Consider the following 6,331-nt stretch of genomic DNA (forward strand, 5'->3'; position numbering starts at 1 on the left):
GATGTCACTTAGCTAGGCCATGGTACCAGCTATTTGGTCAAATAAGCGTGGATGTTGCCACAGTTTTTTTTGTTTTTGTTTTTGTTTTTGGTACCGGGGATCAAACTCGGATCCTTGTGCTTGAGTGCCACCGTTTTAAATAAGATCAGCATTTAAATCAGTAGACTTTGCTTAAAGCACAATGTGGGTAGCCCCCACCAGTTCACTGAAGGACTTAAGGCCAGCCCCCCACCCCAGAAAGAGGGAATTCTGCCAGCAGACGGCACAGCACACCCCACACATTAGCCCCTGCAGCCTTGACGATCACTCCAGCCAACATCTCGCTGGTTCTTTCTCCACAGAACGCTAACAGGTGCCAAAGCTCATGAGTGGAAATGCTGGTAAAGCCAATATGGGTGCTCATCTAGCCTCCCCAAAGACAATTCTACAGTGGTCCCACTCGGGGATCCATTAGCACCCCCCAAAACAGCAGCCTGTTTAAGACAGGGTCTCACTACGTGTTCAGGATAGCTTTGAACTCAGTATGTACCCCAGGCTGGCCTTAAACTCATGACAGTTCTCCTGCCTCAGCCTCCTAAGTGCTGGAATTACAGGTAAGCACCACCGGTCCCAGCTCAACATTTACTGACTGCTGTGTGTGCGATGCTGGATTGGACCCAAGGCCTTGCACGTGCTAGCCACACACTCTACCACGGTGGCCCATCCCTAGACGTGGCACCTGGCTGAGGTCACATCCCCACTCTGGGTCTCATCAGGAGGAAGCACTGGACCACCCAAAGGGAGCTGCATCTCCAGCAGTCAAAGTCAGAACCACCTCCACCGCAGCCCTGGCCAAGGGTTCCTGGGAATTCAGTGCCACCTGCACTTCCTCTTGGGTAAAATGTCTCTATGCAGTCGGCTCATTTCCTCACTGTGGAGTTTGAGTTCTTCCCATTCTTCCAGACACGAGTCTCCTGGCGGAGACATGGTTTGCAAGTTTCTTCGACATCCATGATTTGTCTTTTGCTCTTTGATACAGCGAGGTTTTTTTTAGCAAGTTTTTAATTTAGAAGAAAACCTAATTGATTTTTCCTTTTATGTGTTGGGCTCTTGGAGTCCAGGTGAAGAACTCTGCCCAGCCCTAGGTCCCAAAGATTTCCTGCAAACTTTAAGCCTTATCCTTTCCATGTAAGCCTGGTCCATTTTTCCAGAGGGTGGAAAACTTAGATTGAGGCTCCTATTTCTGCCTTTTGTGCCCAATCATTCTGGCACCATTTGCTGAAAATACTATTCTCCCCCCAACTGAATTTGTACCTTTGCAAAAATTCAGCTGGCTAGGCTTGGGTGGATCCACTTTGGGTTCTGTTGATCAGTTTCTGTCCCCACCAACACTAGTCTTGATGATGGCAGCTCTTAGTAAGCCTTAAATGTGTTAGTGTTTTTCACAGCCATAACCAAGTACCTACACCAGGCTAGCCTTGTAACAAGGTTTATTTGGAGGCTGCAATGCACACAGTGCAGTCCGCTCTGGAGAACTCAGCTCTGCCCACCCCCTCCCACTATGGCAGGAATGAGGTTGTGCATGGGGGGAGAAGTCACCTCCTGAACAGGAGCTGGAGAATCCAGGGCCCCACACTCTTCAACATCCCCAAATGACATAGGACCTCCCACCAGGTACTACCAAGCCCCAACGGGACCAAGCCTGCAACGGCATACCCATGAGGGGACATGCTTAAACCATCTTAAACCACTTTTTTATTCCTCTTTTTTAACCTTATATTAGCTATTCTCATTCTTTTCCTTTTCCATACAAATTTTAGAATTTAAAGCCTGTCTGTAGCTTTACAAGAAAAAAAAAAACTTCCTGGTATTTCGATAGCAATTCTAGTGCACTGTACCTGCATGCCACTGTTTGGGCGGAATGGATGGACATCTCTGAGTTCCTCGCTAATACAGTGTGCCTGTCTACCTGTGCTGGTTTTGAGCATCCAGACATAAGCATTTTGGTAATTTGCACCACACATTCCAGTTTCTAAAGCAATTGTAAATGCTGCAGTAGCGTAAAATTCAGCTCTACCCCAGTGTCCTCAGCTCCTGCCGCCATACGCAACTACAGTGGTTCTGTGACTGAGCGCACACATTCGTTTCATAAGCATTTGGTCATTTCCTTAAAACTGCCTGTGCTCATGTCATATGCAGCTGCAGACAGCTGGCTAACTTTCTACTCTGTAAGGCTTTTCTTTTTCCGTATTTTTTCTTTTTTGGGGGGAGGGGTAACCGGGGCTCAAACTCAGGACCTTCCCCTTGCAAGGCAGGCAGCAGAACCACTGACCTAAATCCGCAGCCCCTGAAATTTTTTTTTTTTAACCAAGGATCGAACTCAGGACCTTGTGCTTGCAAGGCACGCGCCGGAACCACTGAGCTAAATCCCCAGCCCTTTTTCCGTATTTTTTAAATGCCCCTCTTTTACATAAGGGATTGTCTATATTGTTTGTTTTGCTCTCCGATTCCCTCTAGTTTGCCTTTCATTTCTAAAATGACTTTTTACTTTTACTTGTAATTCTTTTCTGCACTCTGTTACCTCCTGTCTGGACTTGCTCTAACTTGCTGCTTGTTCCATGCCGGTCACTGTCCCTCTCCTAATGTTGGTTAGCTTATCCAGCAGCAGGGGTTCTGTACTGTTTGGGGTGCCTGCACTGCTTCTAGACATAGCCCTACCTACTCCTTAACCCCTGCTTGGGATCTGAATGTTACATTTTTGCTTGTGTTCCTGAAGCCAAATGGGCACATAGGTATAATGGAGTCCTGGGGTGAGGCCCTGGCAGAAGGGGTGGGCAGCCTGAGCAAAGCCAGCCTTCCCTGGCTCCAGGCTGGACAGCAGAGAAGCCCCCTACCCTAGAGTCCAGGGCCACTGTCCCCTTCCCTCAAGGTCCTCCAAAGGATGTGACTGGGAATGTGGAAGCTCTCTGGGAGGCCGACCCCAGCAGCCCACAGGCCCCTCTCCTCAATGGGGGGCTGGCCACTGGCTCACTGTCCTCCCAACACTGGGCTACCCAGGGCTGCAATGCCATCTTGCCACATTCACTTTGCTCACTCTGATGAAGCTGTCATGTGGAGGGCCACCTGGCAAGGTAGAGAAGCCCACAGCCACGAGACTGAGTTTCAAAGTAGACCCTCCAAAACCTGTGTGCAGCTCCGAGAACCAAAGCCGGAGGACTCCACTGGGCTACACCAGACCCCTGACTCACAGAAACGAAGATGACTAATATTCTTGTGGGCCACTGCGTTTTGAGGTTGCAGAGGACTGTAATACTGATTATGCCCAAAACTCACTGTGAAGAGTCAACACAACTGGCTTGTTTATAGAAGTGAGTCCCGCCAAAGCCTACGTGCCGAGGTCAGAGTAACTTGCACCCAGAGTCCGTTCCTACAACTAAAACCTTCAGAATAGAAGGACAGTGTTCTAACTGCCACCACGTACTTTGTCTATTCTGTTCCTAATTCAAGAATGCTTGGTCTTGTCCTTTGTGAGCCTTGTTTATATTAATTTCCAGGGCCAGGGATTTAGCTCAGTGGTTCTGCCACCTGCCTCGCAAGCACAAGGTCCCAAGTTTGAGGCCCAGTACCCAAAAAAAAAAGGAATTTGCAATTATTAATTTCCATAGAAAGTGCGCACAACTTGCCTTTACCCCAAATGATTGCCAATAAAAATCACTGCCTGGGACTGGCCAGGGCCTTTCTTGGTTGCACCAGCATTGGTCGTCCTGGCCCCCGCTTTCTCTTAGTTCTCTCTCTGAAGTCTTTTTTCCCTTGGGCCTGCTTCATAGACTGAGCAGTGGGGACTGGAACCTGACTGCAGGGGTCTCCAAGAGAGGTCGCTGACTACACAGCAGCAGACGACTAGCACAGCCTCATCCCACCTGCCCACATGGAGGGCGGGCCTTGGAAACACAATTCCATCCTTCTTCCACTATAAACTCCTCTCCACACCACGTCCAGGCCACAGGGGGACAGGGCACCTTGTGCCATCAGGCTGGGTGCCCAGGCCTCTCACTGTGTGGACCCAGCCACCCTCAGCCTGCATGAAGCAGCTGGGACAGCACAGCGGACTCTGCATGTGCTGGGTACCTGCTGTCGCCATGCCTGCCTGGAGACCACCCCTGCCTCACCTGTCAGGGCCAGTGAGGAGGAGCAGGGCTGCAGACGTGCTGGAGGCAGCCTTGGTGATGACGGAGCTAACTGAGCAATATTCATTCTCCTGCCAGTCCCCAGCCTTCCCCAGGAAGCAGACACCACTGTGCCCATGTCACAGATGCAGGTGTGAAGAAAGAGTGGGACAGGGTGGCAAGTGCCATCACAGTGCAAGGTCGGGTACCAGGCAGCCTGTGATGGATCCTCCGGTGTGGAGTCCTCAAAGGCAGCACTCCTATGCTGAGCAATAGAAAACTTTCCAAAAACAGTATTACAGGCTTAGGTCGAACTAAAGTCTGCACATTAAAATGCAGTCAAAGAACAATGCAAAAACAAAAACCCTCAAGATTCTTTTTTTTTTTTTTTTTTGGTACCAGGGATCAAACTCGGGTCCTTGCACTTGCGCAGCAGGCGGCGAAACCACTGAGCTAAATCCCCAGCCCTCAAGATTCTTAAACATAAAATTACATGCACACTGTGCCAATCCACTTCAAAGTAGAAAACCAACAGGCCAAGCTGCAAGGTACTAGTCTGCTGAGTGCTCTGTCATGACTCTGCCTAGACCTTTTAAACAGCTTAAAAAAAAAAATCCTGAAGCCCCACTACACAAAAGCACTATTGCAGGGTGCAGGGCACCCAAGTAGCTGGACTCCCAGTAGGGCAGAAGGCGATGGCTCACCTGGGAGGTTCGCCTGACATCTTCCTACCAAGGGACGGGAGTCAGCAACTTGGCAGAACTGCTGAAAAAGTGACAGATCCCGACAGGCGTCAAAGCCAAGAACGGCTTCACAATACACAGTGAAAAAGTACACTGGGGACATGGACACGGGATGACAACCTTGATAAGCTGACCTGGTCTACACGTGCCGAGACGGGAAGTGCCTGAGATGGGGACAAGATAGCCATCAGCCTGGGATGGTGAAGAATTAATCGTACTGGATCACTTTCATTCAGTTCTTATACATCCTGGTTCAATGTACAAGAGTCAAGAACAAAGAAACTGGATCCTAGCCTATCAGTTATTTGTAACACTCAAACAGAAAATACCAGGTTATGTAGACAGCACTGAGAGGCAAGAACTGATTGATTTCCTTAGTGCTTAAGAGCACTCACTCTTAAGAATATAAATGTGGGGCCGGGGATTTAGCTCAGCGGTTCCGGTGCCTGCCATGCAAGCGCAAGGTCCCGAGTTCGATCCCTGGTACCAATAAAAAAAATATATATATATATAAATGTGTTGGGCCAGGGATTTAGCTCAGTGGTTTCGTCGCCTGCTGTGCAGGCGCCAGGACCCAAGTTCAATCCCTGGTACCAAAAAAAAAAAAAAAAAAAGAGTAAAGAAAATATTTGGGGCCGGGGATTTAGCTCAGTGGTTTCGCCGCCTGCTGCGCAAGCGCAAGGAACCAAGTTTGATCCCCAGTACCAAAAAAAAAAAAAGAATATGAATGTGAAGCAAAAGCCAGGAGCCCAGGTCACACTCCTTGCTTGAGGACTCCTTGGCTGCTCATCCCACTGACAGCAAAGCTGAAGTCCTCCCACCCCCCAACCTGATGTTATCCATCACCCTACCTGCCTTGCCCTCTTTTAAGGCATGGTGGCACAAGCCTGTAATCCCAGCACTTGGGAGGCTGAGGCAGGAGGAGTGCCGTGAGTTCGAGGTCAGCCTGAACTACATAGCAAGACCCTGTCTCAAAAAAAAAAACCAAACTGCTATAGTGTATCCCCTGGACACAATTTCTGTCCTCCAAAATGTAAGCTACACACCCAAGCCCTGCTGAGGCCTCCAAGTGTCATGTGACTGCAGCATGACCCTGGGTCCAGGGTGGGTCCCAGGAACAAGCTCCTGACCCAGGCTCCTCAGCTGTGCAGGACAGCACCTGGGCGAGTGCCTCTCTGTGAACAACTGTATGACAGCTAACCTGACCCACAATACCCAACAGAGGACACGTGCTTCCAAGTGGCTGCTCCCCAGCAAGCCTGCAATGAAGCAGCACAGCCACGTGGTCAGTCCCCGCAGGTGATTCTCTGGGCCTCTGATTGGCTCGGGGGTCCCAGGCCACCCTCAGAACCATCCTTTCCAATGGTCACCTTCCACGCAGCTGGGGTTTTCCCAGGCTGCATCCTGCGGTAGTACCTTCAGGGTCCTGAGGTCACTTTCCAC

Source organism: Heterocephalus glaber, unplaced genomic scaffold (genome assembly GCF_053883595.1).
Source record: "Heterocephalus glaber isolate CG9 unplaced genomic scaffold, H.glaber_assembly_v1.0 deba00001509, whole genome shotgun sequence".
Taxonomy (NCBI): Eukaryota; Metazoa; Chordata; class Mammalia; order Rodentia; family Bathyergidae; genus Heterocephalus; species Heterocephalus glaber.